Below are 11,686 nucleotides of genomic sequence, written 5' to 3'. Positions count from 1 at the left end.
GGTGTTCGGGGTGACGGCCCCGGAAGCCTACGTGCCCCGCATGATGGACCAAGGGTACGCACCAGAGGACGACATCAGCTCATTCGTTGGAGAAGATTGGGGAGAAGGGGCACTAGGAGTCGAAGCCTTCCAAGAGCCAGCGGAGAACCACAGCGATTGCGCCGACGACGGCAACTACAGGGTACCGCTAACCTCTCAGGAACAGGCTTATGCTAACCATGGGCTACAGATGAATCAGGTTGCAGCACCGATCGACGACCCCGGCACGGCGGCACCCGTCTCAACAAGGGAGACACGCTGGGGGCCGCCGAGAGGGAGCCAGGAGCAAGGCCCCTCCCCAAGGCACGCGAAACCAGGGGACACCCAGAGGTAGGCCCTCTGCCGGGGTGGCTTCAACGACCCTTCCACCGGCAGAGGACCCGTGGTCGCCGAGGGAACCGCTGGCGTCCTCTTTCCCTCCTTTGTGCCGTCCTGGTCTCCGGCCGGCTCAAAGGAGGTCAAGAGTGGCGCAAGGCGGGGCCCTCGTCTGACGATATGAAGCAAGGCCAGTACCGGTGAAGAAGGCCCGGTGCCTATGAAGCTCGCCGCCCGTGACACTCTCACGTAATAATGAGTTGGAGCTATACACGCCCCGGAGTCTCAGGAGCGCCAGCCGCAGGCCCTGGGCTCCCTCCCACGCCTAGTGGACAGCACTTAGCTCCGCGCTGGTGAGAAGACTTGAAGACCCGAAGACGAGACTAGGTGCCGGATGCGGCCTTTTGCTTTGGATTTCTCTTTCTGTGGCTTTGCTTTCTGATTCTGGACTTAAGTTGAAGCAGAATTTTTATCGTTGCACGCGGGGGGTGCCTTTTCTCGTTCGAGCCGTTTTTCGCCTTCTGGATCTTGTTTGGTTTGGGACTCACGTCCGTCGCCTCTCCCTCGCGAAGCTCCTCGCGAGCCGGACCGCGCAGTGCACGCGCTAGCACTACGCCTGGTGCTCACCCCTTTCGGCCCCCCCTTCAAACAGGGTGATAAGCTCCGCAGGATTCTCAGGAACTCGTTGCCTCAAGACCCAGCCCTAAGCAGGTGCTGACTAAGGTAATCCACGTCTGGAAACTCAACCCCAGCTTCACGAGCTCACAAGGACACATACCCACATTGAGTAGGAAAGTAAAAACTGTGATTTGCTTACACGAGGGGCTCGCCCTCTCAAAATGCTCTCATAAGTTTTCCAAGGGCCACACACGGGTTTTGCGTGCAGAATAGAACAACAGGAGAATATGGGATCAGCCAGAGATATCGCTCGCTGTGTCGTCCAGGGATGCATCACTCGCATCGTCATCACCTTCGTCAGAATCGTCGCCGCCGTCGGCGACGCCCCCATCGCCGTCGTTGACCACATCACCTTCGTCTGTGATGACCACCACCCCATCGTTCTCCAAGGTGAAGGCCCTCACCAATGCGTCGACATGATCCTCTACCCAACGCGCCAAGTCGCCCCGGACGACAATGGGCACATGAGCAATGGCGGCATCAAAGTTGAAGTTGGGGTAGGCATTCAGGAGGTGGCTGAAGACGCGGCAGAAGGCGCGCTGAAGCAGGCCGCGGCCCCTCTCTTCCACAAGCTGCCGAGCTCTGGCAGATTGAGCCTCCAGACGCATCACCACCTCGGTGAAGAAGGTCAGGTGGCTGGCGTAGTCACTCGAGTGAGGGGTCGGGGCGTTCTCGTCGCAGATATAGCCCAGGGCGGTGTTGGCCTTGTTCCGAAGATCTTGAAGCATACGAGCTTGCTCGCGCTCCAGCATTCGGTGTTGGAGCACTTCCTCTCTGTTTTGCCGAGCGATGGCCTCGGCGTCGTCAATTCGTCTCCGGAAGGAAGGCAACTCCGTGCGGGAGGAGGCCAAGTCCGCCTGTGCCGTAACCAGGGCGGCGGCTGTGGCCTCAGCACGCCTCTCGGCCTCATCCAACCCGGGCCTGAGGGCGGCGGCCCTGCTCACGCCCTCCTGTCCGGCGAGCTCCAGCCTCAAGCCGTACCTGCCCTCCAGATCAGCGCGAACCATGGCTACCCGGCGATTGATCTCTTCTTCGACTCCGGCCTCGTGGGCCCCAAGGACATCTTCAGCTTGAGCGACTTGACACTCCCTCGTCTCCAGCCGCTCGAGCTCGAGGTTGCGCGCCATGGCCTCCAGGGCCAGCGTCTCCTCGCGCCGCCAGACCTCCTCTTCCTCCGAAGGCATCCCCCTCATCGACGCAAGGGCAGCCCCGCGCGCCTCGACTTGCTTCTCAAGGGACATGCTCCAGGCCTGGAGCTCCCACGCGCGCTCCTTCACATCCTCGCGGCGGCGATCGGCCTCGTGAGCTTCCTCCAAAGCTCGCGAGCGGGCCTCATTGGCAATCTTGCAGGACGCCTCAGCCTTAGCGTTCTCGAGGTCGCGATGATAACGGCCAAGGTTGATGGCCACTCGCAGCTTGCGCCGCTCCTCCACCAACCGAAGACCTTCGGCCTCAAGACGGGAGTCGATGTCAGCAAGCTCTTCACCAAGGCGGTTCATCGCGCCCATCGCTTCCTGGAAGAGCTCGTGGAGGACCATATTGCGCCCGCACTAGAGCTCGAACACTCGCCCCATCTCGTCCTCCGCCTTGGGGGCTGCGGGTGGAGCATCAAGTGGCACGCCATCTCCCGGTTGGGGCTGGGGCTGGCGCGGCCCTAGGCACGAGCTGACCCTCGCGAGGGGCTGGACCGAACAAGGCCCACTGCTTGAAGGAGGCTCCAGCATCGAGGCTAGCCATCTACCAACCGTGACCAAGGGAGGAGCCCTTGGCACGCCCGCTACGCTCCGAGCAAGGCCGCGTAGAAATGACGGCGAAGGCGTAAGCTCAGGGCGCCTTGATGACGGACCAGCTCCTGAGACTGTCCCCACGCCGTGGGCAGCGTGTGAACCTGAAGCACTGAAGCTTGGCGAGTGCGATGGGATGAGAGGAGCTGCTTCTCTGGAGATTTCGTGGCCTTAGCAGAAGGGGATCTAAGGGGACAATCGTCAGGAAAGGAAGGCGGCACATAGAAGATCACCAAGGACAGGTACTTACTCGTCGATGGCGATGTACTTCTGTTGCTTCAACGGTCCAAAGATGCTGCCACCGCTAGGGTATCCCTTCCTCTTGCGGAGCTCCTCGAAGTCCACGCAAAGGCGACCGAAGCACTGGACGTGACGGACGGAGCGCGGCGGAGCCGAAGAAGAACCAAGAGGGATGGCTTCAAGGGAGCCCGGCTGCGGCGAACAGCTCGGCTCTCTCTTGCTGCGACCCCCTGAGGCTCCTGAAGCCTCGGCCTCGGGAGCCGCATGCCGCATCTCATCAGCGACTGGCGCCTCAGGAGGGGCGTCGCAAGCTCGCGAGGACGACGCCCCTGGATCACCGCTCAGCGTTCATCTTTTGTCAAGCATCTTGATTAGATCCCTGCCATGTGATTTTTTGCTATGTTAGAGTGCAGTAGCTTATTTTCTTGTTGCATTTTAGATGGCATCGTGCTGTTAATCGCAGAATCATGCCATTATTGTTTTGCTTGCCATTTGCAAACCGTGCATCCGTTTTGCTTGCCATTTGCAAACCGAAATCAACTCATCTTTCCAGTGGCACTCTTGGTTTGCCAAGTTGAGGCCTGGTTCAATCTTTTCCTTCCGGAGCACGCATATGCATTGCATATCACATCCCGCATATCATGCCATGTTTTGCATCATGTTACTTGCGCATTGCACCGTGGTTGATTGTGGTTTTCCTTTGCTTGTGTTATTGCCTTGGGTAGAGCCGGGAGACGAGTACGTGATCGAGGAACCCGTTGAGTACGCTTACGAGGATCAAGCTTACGTCAACTTGGAGAACTTTGCAGGCAAGATGACCAAACCCTCGAAATCACTTCTATCTTTGCATGTTAGTTGCTCGCTCTATTGCTATGCCTATGCCGCGATACCTACCACTTGCTATTTCATGCCTCCCATATCACCATGTCTAACCTATAACCCTCCTTGTCCTAGCAAACTGTTGTTTCGCTATGTTACAACTTTGCTCAGCCCCTCTTATAGCATTGCTAGTTGCAGGCGAAGATTGGAGTTTGTTCCTTGTTGGAACATGTTGATTGTTGGGATATCATTATTATATCTTGTTTACTTTAATGCACCTATATACTTGGTAAAGGGTGGAAGGCTCAGCCTTATGCCTGGTGTATTGTTCCACTCTTACCGCCCTAGTTTCCGTCATACCGGTGTTATGTTCCTTGATTTTGCGTTCCTTACGCGGTTGGGTTATAATGGGAACCCCTTGACAGTTCGCCTTGAATAAAACTCCTCCAGCAAGGCCCAACCTTGGTTTTACCATTTGCCACCTAAGCCTTTTTCCCTTGGGTTCCGCGGACTCAAGGGTCATCTTTATTTTAACCCCCCCGGGCTAGTGCTCCTCTGAGTGTTGGTACGAACCGAGCTGCCTGCGGGGCCACCTTGGGGAAACTTGAGGTTTGGTTTTACTCGTAGCTAGTCTCATCCGGTGTTGCCCTGAGAAGGAGATACGTGCGACTCCTATCGGGATTTGTCGGCACATCGGGTGGCTTTGCTGGTCTTGTTTTACCATTGTCGAGATGTCTTGTAACCGGGATTCTGAGTCTGATCGGGCCGTCCTGAGAGAAGGAGTATCCTTGATTGACCGTGAGAGCTTGTGATGGGCTAAGTTGGGACACCCCTGCAGGGTTTTGAACTTTCGAAAGCCGTGCTCGCGGTTATGGGCAGATGGGAATTTGTTAATATCCGGTTGTAGAGAACTTGACACTTAACTTAATTAAAATGGATCAACCGCGTGTGTAGCATGATGGTCTCTTTTCGGCGGAGTCCGAGAAGAGAACACGGTCTCGTGTTATGCTTGAACGTAAGTAGTTTTAGGATCACTTCTTGATCTTTGTAGCTTCTCGACCGTGCTTTGCCTTCTCTTCTCGCTCTCATTTGCGTATTTTAGCCACCATATATGCTAGTGCTTGCTGCAGCTCCACCTCACTACCTTTCCCTACCCATAAGCTTAAATTGTCTTCATCGCGAGTGTGTGAGATTGCTGAGTCCCCGTGACTCACAACTTACTTCCAAAACTAGATGCAAGTGCCGATGATGCTATTCCAGGGGATGCGACTGAACTCAAGTGGGAGTTCGACGAGGACTCAGGATGTTACTACGTTTCCTTTCCAGACGATCAGTAGTGGAGCCTAGTTGGGGCGATCGCGGATCTTATGCATTTGGGGTTGTCTTTATTTTGGTTCCGTAGTCGGACCTTGATTGTATTCTGGATGATGTAATGCTATGATTATGTATTGTGTGAAGTGGCAGTTGTAAGCCAACTCTGTATCTCCTTCTTATTCAGTACATGGGATGTGTAAATATAACCCCTCTTGCGACATGCCTACAATGCGGTTATGCCTGTAAGTCGTGCTCCAACACGTGGGAGATATAGACGTATCATGGGTGTTACAAGTTGGTATCAGAGCCTTCCCCGACTTAGGAGCCCCCCGCTTGATCGAATCGCTGGCGTTGTTGAGTCTAGAAAAATGTTTTGAGTCTTTTAGGATTATATATATCGGAGAGTAGGATTTTGTTTACTCCTCAGTCCCTTCGTCGCTTTGGTGAGGTGTCCTGACGTAGAGTTTTAACTCTTCTCTTCTCAAATTTTCACTATTTTTTTAGGATCATGTGGTTATCTTGGAATATTTCCGATGGTTTTGTGACGAGAACATTGTTCTTGGTGCCTCCTGACATTTAGGGGTTGTGACAGTGTCCCAGGGAGTTGAGCTCCGAGGTGTTGTCGTCACAATTTTATCGTTGCAGTTCTGGAATACATGAGTTTCGCCGACATCGAAAATCTCTTTTATGCAGTTGTTGGTGAGATAACCTTGACGCCACCCAGTACTGGGCGGGAGTTCGGGAGTATTGCCATAACTCGTATAACGGATGCTTTTCGAAGGTTGAGGTAAATGATTTCCGAAGGTTTCTTGGTTATGTGTTAAAGGACGGATACAGCTGGATGTAGGATTTGCTAGTTTTGGGTGAGATATTATGCTTCCCCTGTATCCCCAACACCTGATTGCATAACCGAAAAATTTCAGGAGTTTCATAGGTAGGAATTCATGTAGCTCTAGTATTTCTTCCCGCAGATATTTGGTTTGTGATTGGGTAATACTTACCAATTATTTGTTCATGTCCGTACCTTGTTGTTTTATTTATCTACCTCTATCTAAGTGGCTTCTCAATTTATGGAAGTGTGATCATTTAATTTGGAATTCATTCTTTAATTTTTGTTCGAATGATAAGGCTATATGTTGCAATTTTGATCCATTGATTCAGCTTGAATATATGTCTGTCAAGATGCTAACGGATGTTACCCTCTTCAGGATGGCTCCTCCGACACGTCAGAATCCGGAACCTCCGCCAGCACCTCCACCTCTGGAGGCATGGCAAGCTGTGATGGCCGCTACCAACGCCAACACGCAGATGATTATGCAACTCTTGCAAGACTGCAACCAAGGAAATTAAGGCCATGGCAACAATCAAACTCAGTTTGCTACCCTCAACCAGTTCCTCGCAAACCAGCTGAAGTCTTTCAGTAACTGTGTCGAGGCCACAGACGCTGATGATTGGCTCATGGATATTTGCAAACATTTTGAGTGTAGCAACGTCAGGCCTGAGGACTTTGTCAAGTTTGCTTCGTTCCAACTCAAAGACCAAGCTGCGGAGTGGTATCAACAATACAAAGATTCCAGAGGAGGTCGTGTGATTACCTGGGATGATTTCCTCCAAGACTTCAAAGCTCACCACATTCGTCAGAGTGTTGTTGAGAGTAAGCGTGAGGAGTTCCGCAATCTGAAGCAAGGCGGCTTGTCTGTTTACCAATACAACATCCTGTTCTAGAGGGTTGCTCGCTTCACCAAGAAAGACGTCCCTGACGAGAAGAGCATGATTTATCAATTCAGAGGTGTCCTCAGAGAAGATCTGCAACTAGCTCTTGTGCCTTTTGAGCCGAAAAAGTACGATGAGTTCTACAACATGGCATTAAAGCAAGAGGCTGCTCAGATCAAGTGCGATGCATCTAAGAAGAGAGTCAGGGATGCAACTCCTTCTTCTTCTTCAACTCAAGTGGCAGCTAAGTAGCAAAAGTTCTGGTTGCCTCCTCCTCCGTTCCATCAGCCTTATCAGCAGAAGAGCAAAGGTGGCTATGGATCTTCCCACCCACCCAACCCAGGCTTTCAGAACAAAGCTTCGTCTCATGCTCCAAGGTCAAGTGCTCCGTATCACGGCCGCTCTCAGAGGTCACGTGCAACAAGTGTCAGCAGAAGGGTCACTATGCAAACAAATGCTTCAACCAGAGGCGTCTTCCGCCTCCTCCTCCTGTGAGATCTGCCAGCAATGCAGTGGTCAAGCATAATCCCAAGCATGCCAAGGTCAACACGATGAACGCAGCTCAGGCAGAGGACTCTTCAGAAGTGATCATGGGTAACCTTCCTGTTAACGATATTGCTGCAAAAGTTCTTTTCGACTCTGGTGCATCGCATTCTTTCATGTCATTCCCATTTGCATCGGAGCACAACTTTGACACTAAGGCATTACCTAAAGTATTGCAAGTTGTTTCTCCGGCTAAGCATTTGAGTTCTAGCATGATGGTTCCGGATGTGTCTATCAAGATGGGCGACTATAAGTTTCTGTCTTCTCCTATTGTTCTTGGTGACTCGGATATTGATCGTATTCTCGGAATGGACTGGCTTTCTAAGCACAAGGATCAACTTGATTGTGCTGCCAGGCAGATTCAATTGACACACTCGTCTGAGGATGTGATCGTCTTTGCCGCTCGTGATGATACCATTCGACTGTTTTCTCTCAACGAGAAGGGCGAGTTGAATGCCATCTCTCAGATTCCAGTCGTTTGTGAATATCAAGACATCTTTCCAGAAGAGCTTCCAGGAATGCCTCCTCACCGGCTAGTTGAATTTGTCATTGATCTTGAGCCTGGCACGGAACCTTTTTGCAAACGTCCTTACAAGCTTGGACCAGAAGAGTTGAAGGAGCTGAAGAAACAACTTGATATACAAGAGCGTATGGGTCTGATCCAACCAAGTTCTTCTCAAAGGTGCTCTTTTTGTCAAGAAGAAGGATGGCACAGACCGACTTTGTGTGGACTACCGTCCATTGAACAAGAAGACCATAAAGAACAAGTACCCACTTCCCAACATGAATGAGCTTTTCGAACAACTCAAAGGTGCTCAAGTATTCTCCAAGCTTGACCTCCATATGGGCTATCATCAGATTCGCATTCGTGAACAAACATCCCCAAGACAGCATTCAGAACAAGCTATGGTTCCTATGAATACACTGTCATGTCTTTCGGCCTTGTCAATGCTCCTCCAACGTTCTCTCGCATGATGAACTTCATCTTCAACCCTTACACAAATGACTTCGTCTTGGTCTATCTCGATGACATTTTGGTCTTTTCCAAGAACAAGGAGGATCATGCCAAGCACTTGAGATTGGTACTGGACAAACTCAGAGAACATCAGTTCTATGCAAAGTTTTCAAAGTGCGAGTTTTGGCTCGATGAGGTTCTCTACCTTGGGCATATCATCTCCGCCAAGGGCATAGCTGTTAATCCTGAGAAGGTGTCTGCAATTGTGAATTGGGAACCGCCTCAGAATGTGAAGCAGCTCCGCAGCTTTCTTGGGCTCACAAGCTATTGTCGAAAATTCGTTGAGAATTTCTCTAAGATCGTGAAGCCTCTTTCCAACCTCCTCCAGAAGCATGTGAAGTATGTCTGGACGCCTGAATGTGACATCGCTTTAAACACCCTCAAAGAGAAGTTAGTCACAGCTCCAGTTCTGACTCCTCCTGATGAATCCAAAGCATTTGAGGTTTTCTGTGATGCTTCCTTGCAAGGTCTTGGTGCTGTGTTAATGCAAGAGAAGAAAGTTGTGGCCTATACCTCTCGCCAGTTGAAGCCCAAAGAAAAGAACTACCCCACTCATGACCTTGAGTTGGCAGTAGTTGTTCATGCTCTCTTAACATGGAGACATCTCTGTTGGGAAGGAAAGTGGACATCTTCACTGATCATAAGAGCCTCAAGTACATCTTCACTCAGCCCAACCTCAACCTCAGGCAGACTTGTTGGGTCAAAATGATTCAAGAGTATAATCCGAGTATTGAATATACTCCTGTAAGTGCATCTAGTGCCACCCCTAGTTGGTTTTGGAGTATTGACGACAAACCTAGTTGAGGGACTAATGTGTTTGTGAGAATTGCAGGATAACACAGGTAGAAGTCCCTCATTGATTCGGTTTTCCTACCAGAGATGACCCCTAAAAATGTATGAAGACATTGAAGTCAGAGGTGGTATGTGAAGACATTCACATTGAAGACTATGACAAGAGAAGACATCACGTGAAGACTATGGAGCGCGAAGACTTAGCAGTTTTGTCGTTCTGTGTTTTTCTTTGTTGAGTCATAGGAACTACCGTACTGTTAAGTGGGGTCCAAGAGAACCAGTCAGAATGACTGAAGTGATGCTTAACAAAAATCCTATGTCCTCGAGTGAAGACTATGAGAGCAAATCTTGTCCAGAGTTGGATAAGTCAGCTTTGCTTGTAGCCCAAGTAAAGTTGCCGTGTGTGTTTGAAATCTGACCGTTGGAACACGTGTCAGTTCCTTAGTGACCCAGGGTCATTTTGGACAAATCAGGTCGGGTTGCCTAGTGGCTATAAATAGCCCACCCCCTACAACCATAAATGGTTGGATGCTTAGAGTTAGAATACGTCTTTTGTCGTTTGAGAGCAACCCACCTCGAAGCCTTTGAGAGAGAATTCCTTGCGAGGATAAAGCCCTAAACACCCAGAGCCAAAGAGTGTTAGGCATCACTTAAGTCTTCCTGTCTGTGTGATCTGAAGACTTATTACACTTGAGGACTATGAATCCTCCAGCCGGTTAGGCATCGCATTCTGAGCATCCAAGAGTCATTGTGGATCGCCGGTGAACGAAGTCTGTGAAGGTTTGGAAGTATACCTTGAAGACTTACCAGAGTGATTGGGCGAGGACTGGGTGTCCTTAGCTCAAGGGGAATAAGGTGAAGACAAGGTCTTCTGAGTTGAATCTCAGCCTCCCCAACCAGACGTACAGATGTCACAGCAACTGGAACTGGTCCAACAAATCATTGTCTTCAACGAGTCACTGGTTTCATCCTTCCCTTCCCTTTGCTTACTGTTGGTCCTTGTGAAGTCATTGTATGATTGCATTATCTTTTGTCTTCACTGAGTAACTACTTGTTCTGATTGGCTTCACAATATCTTCCTACCTGATCTTACTGCCTAGCTGCTATTAGTCATTATGCTTTCACTTCATTGAATACTTGACTATGGTTTGCCTAGTGTACTCTACCTTCCGCTGCATGGTAATAGGTTTATTTCTATCGTTTGTCTTTGAAACTTCCATGTATTGAAGACTTTCATAAAAATCGCCTATTCACCCCCCCTCTAGTCGATCACTAGCACTTTCAATTGGTACCAGAGCAAGGTACTCCCTTGTTCTGTGTGATTCGGTTTAACCACCTGGAGTTTTAGCTATGTCGACTGCAGGGATAATTAAAGTCTCCGCTGCTTGCCCCGTCTTCGATGGAACTGAATATCCCTACTTGAAGAATAAGATGCGCATGCATCTTGAAGCCATTGATGTCGACCTATGGTATGTCATCAAGAATGGCGTTCCCAAGGCTAGCGAAGGTGTCACCGCTGCTGATGTCAAGAAGTTCGTTCAACTGGACTCCACTGCCAGGAACATCATCTGTGGTCATCTGACCAAAGGACAGTATGGCCGCGTGAGTGCTTTGGAAACATCTAAGCTAGTCTAGGACTGGCTCTCCAAGGTCAATGAAGGCGTCTCAACCCATAGAGATCAAAGAATCAGTGTCCTTCGCAACCTCTTCAACTGCTTCAAGAGAAATGACAATGAGAACGTCCAGCTCACGTTTGATCGACTCACTGACATCACTAATGAGCTTCAAGCTCTCGGCTCCACTGAGATCACCAAGCATGAAGTCATCAAGACACTCTTGAGATCACTTGACAGCTCGTTTGACACCCTAGCCCTGATGATTCAAGAACGTCCTGATTTCAAGACACTCGATCCGTCTGACATACTTGAGAGGCTCAACACACATGAGTTTTAGCTTTCTAAGAAAAGAGACATCTACGGTCCCAACTATGGGCGAACTCGTGCCTTGAAGGCAAAAGCTATCTCCTCATCTGAAGAAGAATCTGACAGCAGTTCTGATGATCCTGAAGACATTGGAAAGGAGCTTGCTATGCTTGTGAAGAAGTTCCAAAAATTCACCAAGAAGAAAGTCTTCAGAAAGTCTTCACGATCAAGCTCAAGAAATGATGAAGCTTCTGCTCATGACGACAAGAAGAGAACATGCCACAAGTGCAAGAAACCTGGCCACTACATCTCTGAGTGTCCGCAGTAGGATAATGAGAACAATAAGAAGAAGAAGAGCAAGGAATATGACTCTGACGACAAGAAGAAGAAGAAATACTCAAAGTCTTCTTCCAAGTCTTCCTCAAAGTCTTCATCACACAAGAAGAGCTCATCTGGCAAGGCACGTGCGTTTGTTGGCAAGGAAATGGATTCAGAGGAGGAGTCCATTTCTG

This window comes from Triticum aestivum, chromosome 3A (genome assembly GCF_018294505.1).
Source record: "Triticum aestivum cultivar Chinese Spring chromosome 3A, IWGSC CS RefSeq v2.1, whole genome shotgun sequence".
In the NCBI taxonomy this organism is placed as follows: domain Eukaryota; kingdom Viridiplantae; phylum Streptophyta; class Magnoliopsida; order Poales; family Poaceae; genus Triticum; species Triticum aestivum.
The sequence above is the reverse complement of the archived record's forward strand: the minus strand, read 5'-3'. Positions refer to the sequence as shown.